Source organism: Meriones unguiculatus, chromosome 3, assembly GCF_030254825.1.
Source record: "Meriones unguiculatus strain TT.TT164.6M chromosome 3, Bangor_MerUng_6.1, whole genome shotgun sequence".
Taxonomy (NCBI): Eukaryota; Metazoa; Chordata; class Mammalia; order Rodentia; family Muridae; genus Meriones; species Meriones unguiculatus.
In genome coordinates, this window is record NC_083351.1 from 12,970,432 (window position 1) to 12,985,307 (window position 14,876).

Below are 14,876 nucleotides of genomic sequence, written 5' to 3' on the forward strand. Positions count from 1 at the left end.
AGCATCTGCCCTCAGCAGCAGAGCTCAAAGGAAAGAGCGACACTAGCTAACAGGAAGGAAGAAAGGGTTGCGTTCACAAGCCAGGCAGCAGGAAGGGAAGGGCCTGGAGGGACTCGTGGCTCCTAAGCTGCAGAGTGACTACAAGCATCCTGGGTGAGGACAGGGGCCTAGAATAAGTTGTGAGTCCAATTGAGTAGTGCAGAGAGGCAGCTAATGCTCTTGTCAGTAATGCTCTTGAGTAAGGGTGTCCCTGCAAGAGAAAAAGAATGGTCTAAGAAAAACAAGGGGCTGAGGACGCAGAGCTCAGTGCACCCCAGCAGTCATGAGGCTCCCTCATGGTTCTCCAGGTTCAGGTGGGAGGGAGCCAGGTGGCCTGAGAACACCGAGAACCAAGACAGGAGCGGCTAGCACTTTCTAAAGCAATCGCACTGGTTCTTATTTTCTCACATTTATGACTAGCCCCTAAATCTTGACTTCCTGGCTTGGAGGACACTCTGAGTTGTGCTAGTAGGTCTGCCCGCCAGGACCATGATAAGTACATGGCTGTTCTGTTCTCCTTGCTTTCATTCATCAAGGTCAATGACATCATTCAGAATGACCATTCTTCTGCAAGCCTGTATGGTGAGCAGGGTGCTAACAGGAGAATGGGTACAGTCGCCAGTACAGGGAGAGACATCCTGGCTCTTCCCATGTAAGAAGGCCAGAATCAACAGCTCACTAACATTTTTCTTATCACCACAGGCATCACACTGGAGAGTTCTCCAGGAAAAGGAACGAGCTCACCCCTGCTAAAGCAGGGAAATGGACAAACACTAGGAACAGATGGGGTCACAGGTGTCACCTCAAGGGGCCTTTGCAATTAAAGTCAGTTCTGCATGTTAGTGTTGCTCATTTTATTGTGGGTGTGTCTGCATACACCTCCTTAGTGTCAGTTCTCTCCTCCCACCCTGACACGGGTTCTGGGGATCAATCTTTAGGTAGCCAGGCCAATTGTTCAGCAAATGCCTCTACCCACTGAATCATCTTCCCAGCCCCAAATGCACGACAAAAACAAAACAAAACACGAACTCTCTGGATATTAATAAAACCCACAGGAGAAGACCAGATGTAAATCTAAAGCATAGCCAGCTGTTCCACTGGGAACTTAAAAACAAACAAACCACAAACACTACCTCTCTGGTTTCATACAGAGACTGGTATGCAGAAATATCTAGCCAACGTGGCCTCATAGCTCAGTGGTAGAGTGCCTGCTTAGCACAAGGCCCTGGGTTCAATCGCAGGAAGGGAGAGAGGGAGGGAGTCTTGGGTCCACTCCCGTGGACAGACTGCAGAGCCACTGCTCCTGCTCTGTGCAGAGTTCATTTCAGACCGTCTCGCCACGTGAAACCCTCAAACTGTTCCACTTGGTTGATACATGTGGTCTATTTGGGGAAAGGGAAGAGAAGAACCTGTGGCCAGAACCACTCAGATCCCGGGAATCCACCAGCCAACACAAAACCACAGAAGTCATACTGGGAGGAGGGAAGATGCCGACATGGAGCCTCAGCACGACCTCAGCGGAGGGTATGCTGGCATGTGCTACCCTCTCTCCAGGCCATGGGACAGACGGCCACTAAGGACACCACACTCATGTCAACGGGGCCTTCTCCAGGATTTCCAGAGGCACTCAACCAAAGCACTTAGAGACTGGTGTGCTGTATAGGCTGAGGGATGGGATGGGCCCCAAAAGCTAGGCAGGGCTAAGCCTAGCTTTTTAACCCATGCCATCCCAGTGAGGCAAGAGGCTCATGGGAAAAGCAGCCATTCTAGCCAAGTCTTGTTGGAACTAAGTGTGGCAGGAAAGCCAGGCAAAACAAAGAAGATGAGAGCCACTCACAAGGGGAGGGCACTGTGATTAATGGACTCTTTAATTTATGAATTTCCTGAGGTTTCTGGCTAATTAGGCCCTCGGCCATACTGTAATGGATCAAATTTCAACTGAATTCACAAAACAGTTAAAAGTGGAAGATGCCATGGAAATCACAGAGGCCTCTGGGGACTGCAGACAGGCCCATGGCACTTGCTTCGGCCTTCACCCCCGCTAATGAGGCAGCTCCAATTCCCCATCCTGCGGCACTCAGAGGACGCTGTGCAATCCACCACTGTGTAATCCACCCTGTGCATGTGCACTTGGGGAGCTCTCTGCCATCCACAAGTCTCTAATGTGAGGCTTGACACATGGCTAACATGTTACCACATGGCTCAAGGGTGGGAACACAATATTGACTATAATCAATAAGCACAGTAGACTGAAACACATCTGGCCAACCAAAGGCCTGCAAGGGAAAAGTGAGGACTGTTTATGCTTGTGGAGCCAGAAGCTGAGGGAAACACCCTGAGTGGACAAGGAGGCAGCAGGCCGACACACTGCTGGGGCACTGTGAATTGACACAACGCTTTCAAAATCAACCTGGTGGCAGCAAGAGCTGTGAAGGGCACTGGAGAGACGCTCAGAGCCTGAGGGCACTGGCTGCTCTTATAGAGGTTTGGGGATGGTTCCCAGCACCCACAGGGCAATTCACAACTCCCTGTAACTCCAGCAGGGGATTCTGACACGCTCAGGGCCCTGAGCATCCAAAGTTGCACATATATGCGTGCAGACACTATCTCTGACAAGGGAAGTTAAAGGAAGAATTTTGCCTTTCCAGTTACATTTATATGTCACTCATCAGTACTGCTTTTGACAGAGAAAGTGGCATTACAGAACTTTGAGAGAGAAAATGAGAAACCCACTCTGAAAGGTCTTAAACTTCTTGCTGCCATCCTCGGCCTCCCAGCCCTACTTAACAGTTCCTAAGATACAAAAGTTCTACTTGTACATAAAGGTAAAGGGTTGAGGAGAAGAAATGCCACTTTGTGGACCGCTAGCAGAGCTGAGCACCATACAGAAGCAGCTGCTTGGACATGGGCAACCCCTCATGAATGAGGAGTCCTGTCCCTACCCAGGGCCATGTCGGCCACCTGTAGCCAAAGACCCATCAGTGAGTACCACTGCAGCACCGTGACCTTGCATCTCTATTTGCACCTACATCCATGCCTGCATCTGCTTGTTCTCTATTGTCTCACTGGCCTGCAGGAACCAACAACTCATCTCTGGAAAGAGAGAGGGCATTTCGCTCTCTCTTCCAAACCTCACAGGGTTCCTGACACTGCAAGGATGTGCTACAAGATGGCAGTGCTTGTTTTCCTGCATTCGCTCCCGGGGGGCCTGGCATAGCACAGCGTCCACAGGAATGCTGGGTGATGAGTGAAATGAATGTTCACAGGCTCAGAGACCACGAGACTTGCATGAGGTCACCTGCCAGGAAGGAGAGTTGGCAGAGTCAACTTCCTAACTGAGCCAGCAAACCCGTGTCGCGGTGCAGGAAGGCCGTAAGGGAGGTCTCCACCCCTTTGAGACAGGCAAGCAACCACAGAACAGCGACAGATCCAGTTCTGCCTCTTCTCCCTCCCCACCCACTGCCATTCCCTAGAGCTGCTGGCTTCTGCCCAGCTCTGACCAGCCTGTGCTGAGCAGCGTCCCCCAGAGGGCACAGCAGTGGGAAGCAGCCTTGCAGCCGATGCTTAAGGCGCTGCTTAGAGAGGCTGTGCAGACACCTGCCCGCCATGTCATTCCTAAATCCTAAACCGGAGGAACCACTGCCTCCAACCTCAGCAGAGAAAGCAAGCAAGCCAGGTGAATTTCACTTTTAAAATCAGAGTTTTAGATGTGGAGCAAACAGCATCTACTTTTCAAAAGGGCATTGCAGTTGCACAGACAGACTTAACAGGATGAGCCTTGCACTAACTGGCAATCCTCAAGGGACACTGAATGCTACAATTAACCAGTAACATAATGACAAGCAAATTACTTACCCTACCTGAATCTCAATTTTCTTATCTATAAAATTAGAATAATAGCACCCTGGGATGGATGAGTGGAGATTAAATTATTACACTCAATCAATGAACATTCTTATTTCTTATCTGCCACTATTCTAGGCACAATAAACAAGGACAATTAATGAGAAGGCTATGACCACTGGTCCTGTTAGGGACACAAGCATTAAAATGACACATAAAAGGGGCCTTTAAAAGCCCATCCAGTCTCATAGTCTCAATTACACATGGGCAAACTGAGACCTGAGGAGGACAAGGGTGATCATGTCACTTTCTGGGGCCTTAGCAAACAGGCAATCTGAGAGTGTACTGGGCCAGAAGACTACGCTGGGAAAAACAAACAAAAACATCTGCTTGTTTACCTCATCTACTTTAAAACAACTAAAAACAGGCCCAGCTTACCAGACACAATGGTGTATGCCTATAGTCTCAGCTGCCAACAGGATGAGAGGACAGGAGAACAAATACCAAATGAGCCCAGCAGAAAGAAGGGCCTAGTGGTCAAACATTACAAAGGAAGATCCTGTCTCAAAAAAGAAAAAATTAAATAAGCAAAATGATGGTATTCTCCAAGCTTGGCTTAAAATTATTTTTAACAAAAAATATTTTTGTTTTATCTGAATGGATGTCTGTGAATGTGTGCATTTCCCAAAAAGGCCAAAAGAGGGCAGCAGACCCTGTGGAACTGGAATTACAGATGGTTGTGAGCCGCCATGTTAGTGACAGGGATCCAACCTGGATGGTTTGGGAGAGCAGCCAGGGCTCTTAACTGCTGAATCATCTCTCCAGTACAGAGGGGGTGATTTCTTAGAAACTGGTAAGCAAGCTACGTGCCTTTATATGTGAACTCTGTATCAAAACTCTCCTAAGACCTCACTGAAGACAGCACAGCCTCAGCTCCACTTGCAGTCTGTAGAGCAAAGGCCTGGTTACACACAACCCAATCCCAAGTCCCACTGCCAGGAACAATAGCAGCCTCCAAAACCAAGGTCTCAGCCATCCTGATAGCCCAGCACATTCACCCCTTCTAGGAACTGGGAGGCCACTTGGCACCTGAGCCCCTGGATCACTGAGAAACGTGGCCTAGTCACTGTTTTCTCATCCAGTAATAAATTTGTTCAAAGGACAGAGGACACACTTTTTACGTAAAAGGGGGAAATAGAATAATTTGTATTTGCTTATTATGAGTAAAGAAATGTAGGGAGGGAGACCACATGAACCCTTATCCATGAATATTCATGGATAAATTATTCATATAAAATTATCCCAGCTGGAAGCAACCAAAAGCTACTTACATGGCATGAAATACCAGATAACACGCTACAGCAACGAAAAGGAAGAGAGCAATCATACAGGGGCAGAGTAGAGGTAAGGATGAAGAAAGGTTGCTGAACAGGTCCCAAGGCATGGGCACATACACAGGAATTAAGTTCTGATGCCTACATACAGCATCTTCCAGAGATTCTTTGAGGAAAGATTCTGAGGGCTTTTGCCAGAAATGCTTGACAAGCCACACTTACCCTGACTTGGATGTTAAACAGTATAGCCAGAGCACCAACTCTGCTCACTGTGCTTAGGAGGTGGAGGCAGCGGGAAGATGCAAGGAGCCCAGGTCACCCTCCACCACACCGTGAGTTTGCGGCCTGCCCTTAAAGAGGCTGGAAGCCATGGTGACCCTCTGGTCTCTCCCATGCTGTGACAGCAGCAGCAGCAGGGCTTTCTGTGGCTATGACACCAAATCTTGCTTCTGGACTTCCCAGCCTACAGACCTGGGAAGAGGAGGCTTCTGTTGCTCTAACGTGTTTTGTTACAGCAGCCCAAATACACTAGGATAATGTACTGACTTTTGAGACTCTAACTCCAGACCTTGTACGTGCGTGAGGGCAGTGTGAGCACGTGCGGTGGGGCAGTATGGTCCACACTGTCTTCCTGTTGTTTCTGGTATGAACAGCTTGTGAGGTAGAAGTCAGTTCTGGACCAACCAGAATCAAATGTGAGGAAAACAAACACCTGTGTGCTCTCCCCCTGGAACTCAGCACTCCCAGTCCTGGACCTCCAGGCAGTACAGCAGAGAGGAGCGGCTACCATTTACTAAGCACGTACTGTGTTCCGGGGCTGCTTATGTGACCCATGCTCCCTTGTTCCTCAGAAAACCAACACGGGCCTGATCACATGCTAGGTAAGGCACAGGCATTTTCCTGCTTCACTTCACCTGACAGGCCTTAATGGGGAAGAAGCAGTCCAGTGTGCTAAGCCCAAAGATTCACAGCTCAAAGGAAATGGGGCAGGATTTAAACCCACGGAGCACGGCTTGAGAGCCAAGGTTCACACATCCAAGAACAGCCTTGTTGCTAGGGCAGAGGAAAACTAGCCACACCCATTCAGACCTGGGGGTGTTTGTGGGGGAACCATCAGGCATACAGATACATCTATGCTCCTGGTCCTTGACAGCAGCCCATAATGGGAAGGGGAAAGGGGCAGAGATGGGGGGGAATCAAGACCCATGCCTGGCTGGATAACTCCACCAGCTGCAGGCTACCCAAAGGGGAGTGCCGAGACAGAGGAGTGAGAAGTGCATGCAAAGATATAAAGTTCCTCCTTACTTTCTGGGCAAATGAATTAACTACATGTGCAGGTCAGGGCCCTATGCTCCCTCACACCACCAAGATTCCCTCCACGGAAATAAGGTGGCCAGAGGTAACCACTAAATGATGTCTTGCAACTAACTCTTGGGCCTAGAGGGACCCCGATGCTCTCATAACCAGGATGCAGAGCGAGGCGAGGGGACAGGAAGGGATGGTTTAACATCGCACACAGAACACGTGGACCTCAGGCTCCTGGCACAGTGCCCTTGTTACCACACGACATTTCTGGGGTATGCCATCCAGACAGCCACGGGGAGATACACAGCGGTACCGTGAGCGGTTGAGGCTGGACCATCACTGCTCTTCATGTGTACAATAAACGGAACTGGGGTATCACACCAGATGTGTCTGCTTCAGGAAGATGCTAAAGTAGATTCAAAGAAAAAGCACCAAGCTGGTGGCTGGCCAAGCAAAAAAAAAAAAAAAAAAAACATGTCCCCACCACATTTAGTTCACTCCAGTAGCAGGCTAAAGCAAAACCAAAAAGCAAGAAGCCACAGAGGGGCCTTTGATCCTACAGTAGCAGCGAGGGAGTCCTGGGCAGCACAAGACACAGACGTGCCCCGCCTCTCCTCTTCCCAAGCTGATCTAGCAACAATCTTCACACCTTAAACATAATCCCAGCACTCAGGGAGGCAGATATAGGCAGATCTCTGTAAGTTTGAAGCCAGCCTGGTCTTCAAAGCTGTTCTAAGTGAATGAAAGAAACCCTGTCTTGAAATAAACCACCCCCCAAAAAAATGCTCAGACCCAAAAGCCTGAACACCATCCATCAGCCAAGTTAGTGGAATAACTTCTGAGTTCTAGCTGCCCTGACTGTGGCCCCAAGGCACTGTGGTGAAGGGCCCCTCCAGCCTGTGGCTGAGCACGCTGGAAGTGGTCCATCCAGCTCCTTGCCCCACTGACAGATGACACAGCTCCTTTCTATCCTGCGACATGCTTTTATTACCTCCCATACAGGGAGGCCAGAAGTTCTCAAACCTCCCTTCAGAGAGCCCAAATCCCCACGGCTGTTTTGATTTGAAGCACAATTTAGGTTCACCGAAGGAACACTTCATTACGCTTCCCACATCTGTTTGCACACCCGTATCAGATGCTGGGATGAAGCCTGAAATGGGGGTGGACAAAGCAACAGAGTGCATCAGGAGCCCGCCCAACCACCCTACTCTGCCCCATCAAGAATGAAGCCTTTGGGCTGGGGAGACGGCTCCGTGGTTAAAAGCACTGTCTGCGTTTCCAGAGGTCCTGAGTTCAATCCCAGTAGCCACAGGCTCACAACCATCTATACTGAGATCTGATGCCCTCTTTTGGCATGTAGGTGAACATGCAGATAGAGCATTCATATACATTAAAAAAGAAAAGTAAAGGAAAGAAAGGGAAGGGAAGGGAAGGAGAAAGGAAAGGAAAAATGGAAAGGAAATGAAAAATGAAAGGAAAGAAGAAAGGAGAATGGAGAGGAAAGGAAAGGAAAGAGGAAAGAGGAAAGGAAAGGGGAAGGGGAAGGAAGGAAGGGGAAGGAGGAGGAAGAGGAGGAAAGGAAAGGAAAAAGGAAAAAGGAAAGGAAAGGAAAGGAGAAAAAAATAAAAAGAAGCCTTGAACTAAAACCATCGGGTCACCAGGGCCTCAGCATTCCCAAGGGAGCCAGACCAAAACTGAGAACACACACCTCTCCAGACAAGAAGCAAGCAGTCCTCCCACTCACTGGATGGAAAATGTCCAGTACTTATAGGGATTAGGCTTCTCCCCCAAAACACAAGATAAAAGATGTGGCAGAGCAATGCACAGTGATCCCGGCCTGCAATCCCAGCGTTTGAGAGGCGGAGACAAGACAGACAATTCCAGGACAGCCTGAGCTGCACAAGCAAGTCTCAAAACAATTGGGCAGGAGCAATGGCACACTGGTTAAGGGCACATGCTGCCTTTCAGGGAATCGGTACCTACATGCACTTGGTACACACTCACACCCGAGACATACAAGGTAAATAAAAGTAAGTCCTACAGCTAAAATAACAGACCTTTAAAGCAAAACAATGACCAGTGAGATAGCTCAGCAGGTAAAGGCACTTGTCACCCCAGCCCACATGAAATAAACGTGTAAAAAAAAAAAATCTTTACACAAAACACATAGAAAACTTTTGTTTAAATCTTATTTCATTTGAGGCAAGATCTTGCTATATAGCCCAGGCTAACTTCCAACTTGTGCCTGTTGCCTCAGAGTCGAGTGCTAGGATCAGAAAAGCACGTGGCATCATGCCTGGCTGTCAACTCTATTTTTAAAGCTGCACTGTAACTACCCCCGCCTGGAAGTATAGAAGCCAGGCTCCTGGACACATGCTGTGAGCAGTCTTCCCAATCTGGAGGCCTGGGTGATACTATTTATTCATTTATAGACAGGGTTTAGCTGTGTGGCCCTGGCTGGTGTGGAATTTGCAGTACTCCTCTGTCCCACACGGGCTGGGATCACACCCAGTTTTTTCTTCTTCCAAGGCTGGGGCTCACACAGCCCAGGCTACTATGTAACCGAGGATGACCTTGAACTCTTCCTAATACTCCAATGTTTTACCTACCAGGTGCCAGGGTTACAGCCAGGCACCACTACAGTTGCCTTGAAACTTATTTTTAACTCCAAAATCAGCACAGTTAGTCCTTCGGTATCCAAGAGGGTTTGGTTATTGAACCGCCCACCTCCCCACCTGCAGTGATCTGAATGAGAAGTGGCCCCACAGGCTCACGTACTGAAAACTTGGTCCCCCGCTGTGTTGTCTAGGGAGGCTGGAACTTTCAGAAGGTGCAACCTTGCTGGAGGAGGCTTGTCACTGTGGAGCGGGCTTTGACAGTGCACAACCCCTCCTGCTGGCGCTCACACTCTGCTTCCTGTGTGGCTAAAGATGTGCTCTGCCAGCTCTCTGTTCCCGCCACCATGCTGTCTTCCCTGACACCGTGGACCCCTAGCCCAAATAAATTTTTGTTCAAGCTGCTTTTGTTCTCAGTATTATGGCAGCACCCACATGCCACACCCTCACAGGCACCGCAGCCATGGATGTTCACGTCCTCCATGGAACATGATGTAGTGTGTCCACCCTCACTTTTATTTTGGTTTGTTTTTTGGTCTTTCCAGACAGGGTTTCTCTGTGTAGCCCTGGATGTCCGGAGCTCACTATGTAGACCACGCTAGCCTCAAACTTGGGTTTTGTTTTTAGGATTTCATTAATCGTTTATGTATGTCTGTCTACACATGTGTTTTAAGATACTCTTCGAGTGCAGGAGAGGGTATCAGACGCTTTGAAGTTGGAGTTACAGGCATTTGTGAACCACCCAATGTGGATCTGAGATCCGAACTCCATCTGATCCCCTCTGATAGAGCAGTAAGTGAATTTAATCACTGAGCTAGCCCCTCACTCTGTTTTTTTTTTGTTTGATTTTGATTTTTGAGACAGGATCTCATGCAGGCCAGTCTAGTCTTGAACTTGATACACAGCTACAGATGGCCCTAAACTCCAGAGCCTCCTGCCTCTACCTCCTTGAGTACTGGGATCCTATGTGTACACCACTTCACCTGGCCCTTGCTGTACAGTTTTATTAGCTCCAGATCACTTATAATACTAAGCATAGCAAATTACATGCAGTGGTTGTACTTTTGGGAAAAAAATGACCAAAGAATGTGTGTGTCTGTGTGTGCCTGTGTGTGTGTGTGTGTGAGACTAAGAACATTCAATGTGGACACAATTCCCCCCCCCCAAATATTTTGTGTCCACTGCTTGCTGATCTGTTAACAAAAAGGCTGACTGTACTCTTAACACTCTCATGGTCATTCTCAGGTACAAGCAGGAAAATGAACACACAACTTATACAGGGTTTATTTGGGCTTCCGGTCCCAGATGGTTAGCTTCTATAATGGCAGAGCAGAGGAAGCAGGAGTCAGAAGCAGCAGCTGAGAGTTTGCACATGGAACCACAAGCAGGAGGCATAGACAGCTAACTGGGGTAGGGAGAGTATTTCAAACTTCACAACCAGGCTCCATTGCTTCCTCCAGCAAGCCACACCTCCTAATGCTCCCCAGAAAGCCACCAACAGGGGATGCCAAACTTTTATGAGAGACATTTCACTCAAATCATGACAGCAAATTACATACTAAGGAGGTGATTAAAAAAATAAATAAATAAATAAATAAAAGGTTGTGACCAGGGTTGGCACAGCTCAGCGGCAGAATACACACCTAACATCAGAGAAGACCCCGGGTTCTGGCAGGGAGCTAGACAGGGGAAATGATGAAGGCTGACCTTGCAGAAAGGAAGCCATCTCAACTTGCAGACAGAGCAAGTGAAGGAAGTAAAGCTTGCTCTTAGGCGGGCAAGCCAAGGCTGGCTCAGAGGGCCCCAGAGAACAGCAGCTGTGCATAGGCCACTAGAAGAACATTCGCTGAACTACAGGACCAGGAAAAACATGGGAGAAAAGTGCTTATCCTTTTGCCCTACAGTTTCACTCCTGGGGATTTCCCTAAAGGAAGAGAATAGGGCACAGATGGAAGACAGACAGACAGACAGACAGCCATCCTATAACACAGCACAGGATTGTACAAACCTCACCTGTTAAAAACATGACCCCTCTGACAGAAACTGACTCCTCCGCCTTTTCCAGGACTGCCACAAGCATGTCATGCAGCTGTATGGTCTTCACACTCTACATAACAGGCATTTCACACACACACACTGCTAGACAACACCCCTCCCTAACACTTTCACCAGCATCCTGTTTCTGCTAACCTCACTTCCCAACACAAATGAGGAGCCACAGGTCAAAGGGCCCGGGGTCTGAGTTTAAACCTATCACTGGATTTCTTCTATGACTGGGTCCTTGGACAAGCCCACACTGTGTAAGACCAGTCAAATTCTAAGACTCCACAGAGGTTATGGGCAAAGGATTTGAGGGCAGAGTAATCAGAGCACCCTCTTCAGGTCCTGCCTCAGCCAATATTGGCAGTTTTTAGCAGTTTATATACATTACACCATGTTTAATGACCCCTAAAAGCAGAGCAAAGGATCTTGTGCATAGGAGAATTCTGAGAACTCAGCAGAACATGCTCTAGGAGCTGACCAGTGTCATCCAGCACTCACCAACACCTGTCCTCAATCTCAGCCTCTCCTCCCCCTGCCCTTTCTTAGTGATGCTAGAGGAAGAACCAAGCCCCACAAAGCTCCCAGATCATCATACAGATGTGCAGGACAGAACAGATGTGGCGCGCCTGTTATGCCAGCAATTGGGAGGAAAGAAGAGCAGGAATTCAAGGCCATCCCTGGATACAGAGCAAATTCAATGCCAGTAGAGGTTACATAGACCAATTCAAAATTTTTACAAACTGAGATTTAACAGAAATGGTGCAGGACCTGAGGATTTGACCTTTGTTCTATGTCTGCATTCTGCCAATTTGTGCACCTAGCAACCAGTCATCTATGATTTCAACAACTGTCTCTTCCGGGCCTGGAGATGGGGCTCAATTGGTAGAGTGCCTGCCCACTATACAGGAAGCCCTGTGCTGATCCCCAGCACCACATGACCCCAGGCATGGGAGTATATAACTGTAACTCCAAGTGGAGACTGGAGAGCAGAAGTTTAGGGTCATCTGTGAACACACAGGAAGCTGGAGATCAGCTTGGTCAACCTGAGACTCGGCCAAGCCCCTGCCTCAAGAACAAACACTACAACAAAGCTGGAAAAAAAGAATTTTGAATGTTTTCACCCTAAACAATGATTAATGCTCAAGCAGATTTAAAGATTTGAACATTAAGTACACATGTACATACATTTTGTTAAGACCACCTCAGCTCTTGCACTAGCTATGTGATCTTACACAAGCATCTCACAACCCTTCAAGCCTCCATCTGTATGTCTTCCATACACAGAAGTGTGGCAAGAACATGGTAATGTCACAGAGGCTAGCCTGGTGTTCTTGCACAATGAGCCTGGAAGTAACACTCAGAGAGGCCCGCTGTGGGTCAGAAAGCAGCCAAAGAGCAAACGTGGAACCTGACTGCAGGGCCCTCCCTGCCTTAATCTGCCCTGAAGTTTACAGGATTTCTTAGCCCAACCAATCCAACATGGCAATCTGCAGGACAAATGATCAGCCTGCTGCAGATACACACAAGCTTATTTCAAGTGCCCACATGTGACGCCTGAGAGACAGCACAGTATATCATTATGCTCAGCTAACCCTGCCCTATGACAAGGTAGACTGTGTCCACCTCAGCCTCAGAGCTGGAGGGGGGAGGGGCTTCTCCAACACTAACACAAAGCTCCCTTCCATTGCTCATCTCATTTCCCTTTATCTTGCTTCCTTCTTACACACCCTAACCCAGCTTTGATATCTACCAAACACTTGCTGGGGTGGAAACACGGCCCAACTTGTAAGAGTGCTCACTGCTCTTCCAGAGGACCTGAGTGCAGTTCCCAGCACCACCTCTAACTCCAGGTCCAAGGGATCAGATGGCCTCTTCTGGCCTCCAGGGACATACATGGCAAGCACTGGGACACAAAAAGAAAACTTTTTCATCAGACACGCGGTGCCGTGGCAGGTGCCTTTAATCGTAGCACCTGGGAGGCAGAAGCAGGTGACTCTCTGTGAGCTTGAGGCCAGCCTAGTCTGTACAGCAAGTTCCAGGCCAGCCAGAGCCACATAGTGAGACTCTGTCTCACAAAATACAGTATCTGACAAGTGCCCTCAAACAAAATAGTAATCTTGATTGAGGCAGTGAAGGTCGGTGAGTCTGTGGGTTCACAAAGGCAACATGGGTGAACAGAAGCCAAGAGAGCCTATGAAAACTTGCCAGCTTCAGAGGAGAGAGAAAAGGGGGGAGGGGGAGAAAATGGGAATAGAATGGGAGGTGGAGTTGTCAAGGAGCACTGAGAAGCAATCACGCCTTGGCTCCTTCAAAGTCTCTAGACACCAAGTATAGCTGGCAACAGCAAGGTTGGTCACTCATGCTCAAAGAAAGGGGGGGAATCCATTTTCCCAGAGTGGTTCGTACTATCACCTGGAACAAAAGCCCCATTTCAAATAACTCATTCACAAACACAGGTGCACCCTTGGTGACCCTCACAGCTGGTGAAGTTTGCAGCCTGCCTGCTCAGAGAGCCAGGATGACACCAAGCACCAAGCATACAAATGAGGCAAATGGGTGTCCATACTCAAAGGTTCTTTTGGGGCTAACAACAAGCTAGGCGCGTTCATGGATGTGGCATGGAGCCCTGCCAGCCTGCAGTGAGTTAACAGACTGTGTGCCTGGCTTTGCACGGACTCCTTTAATCTTAATAAACCCATCAGAAATAGGCCCCAACCCCTGCAGTGCTGGGGACTGAACCCAGGGCACTTACCCTAGACAAGCACTCTCCCACTCAGTTATAGACCCAGTGTTGCTGTGGTTTAGTAGAGGTTTTTTTGTTGGTGGTGTTTTGTTTGCTTTTGAGTCAGAGTCTCATTACGTGGCCCTGGCTGTCCTGGAACCAGGAGATCCTCCTGCCTCTGTCTACCAAGTACTAAGATCAAAGACATGCACTATCACACCAGTGAAAGTAGCTACTTTAAATGTCACCATTTCAGAGACAAGAAGACAGATAAGGAGCTCATCACATCATTGGCTGCTATCAGCACAGATGGTTCTCACCAAGGCCACACTGCCAGCCTTTGGTATCAAGAGTGAGCAAGCCTGACCTCTGGGACAGACACCGTTCAGGTCCTCCTTTCTCCATCAAGACCTTCACTCTGATGGCTAGTGTAGCCTTGTGAAAGCTAGGTTTTAAGCCATCCAAAGAATCCAGATGTGGTGAGACACACCTTTAGTCCCAGCACTGAGAAGTCCCAGGAGACTGAGGCAGGTGAATCTCTATGAGCATGAGGCCATCCTGGTCTACAAATCAAGCCAGAGAAATCCTATCTCAAAAAAAAAAGGCATCAGTCCCAGGACAGCCAGGGCTCTGTTACATGAAGAAAACTCTGTCTCAAAAAACCAAAGAGAGGGAGAGAGTGTGCCAAGAAAACTGGACACTGCTAGGGTCTCCCACTCAAACTGCCCTCTTTTCTTACCTATATATTCTATCTGTATTATGCTAGACCACACAAAACACTGATAGCTATCAATGGGGGGAGGGTTAAGATTTGTTTATTATTTATACAGTATTCTGCCTGCCATGTGTGCCTGCATGGCAGAAGAGGCCTCCAGATCTCATTATAGATGGTTGTGAGCCACCATGTGTTTGCTGGGAATTGAACTCAGGACCTTTGGAAGAACAGCCAGTGCTCTTAACTTAAGCCATCTCTCC

The 14,876-nt window shown here is 48.4% G+C and overlaps 1 protein-coding gene across 2 annotated transcripts in view; it reads right to left on the bottom strand.

Annotated features, from left to right (window-relative positions):
• The window catches only part of Capzb (capping actin protein of muscle Z-line subunit beta), a 102,077-nt gene that overhangs the window by 78,146 nt on the left and 9,055 nt on the right, over window positions 1-14,876 (bottom strand). The window lies entirely within an intron of this gene.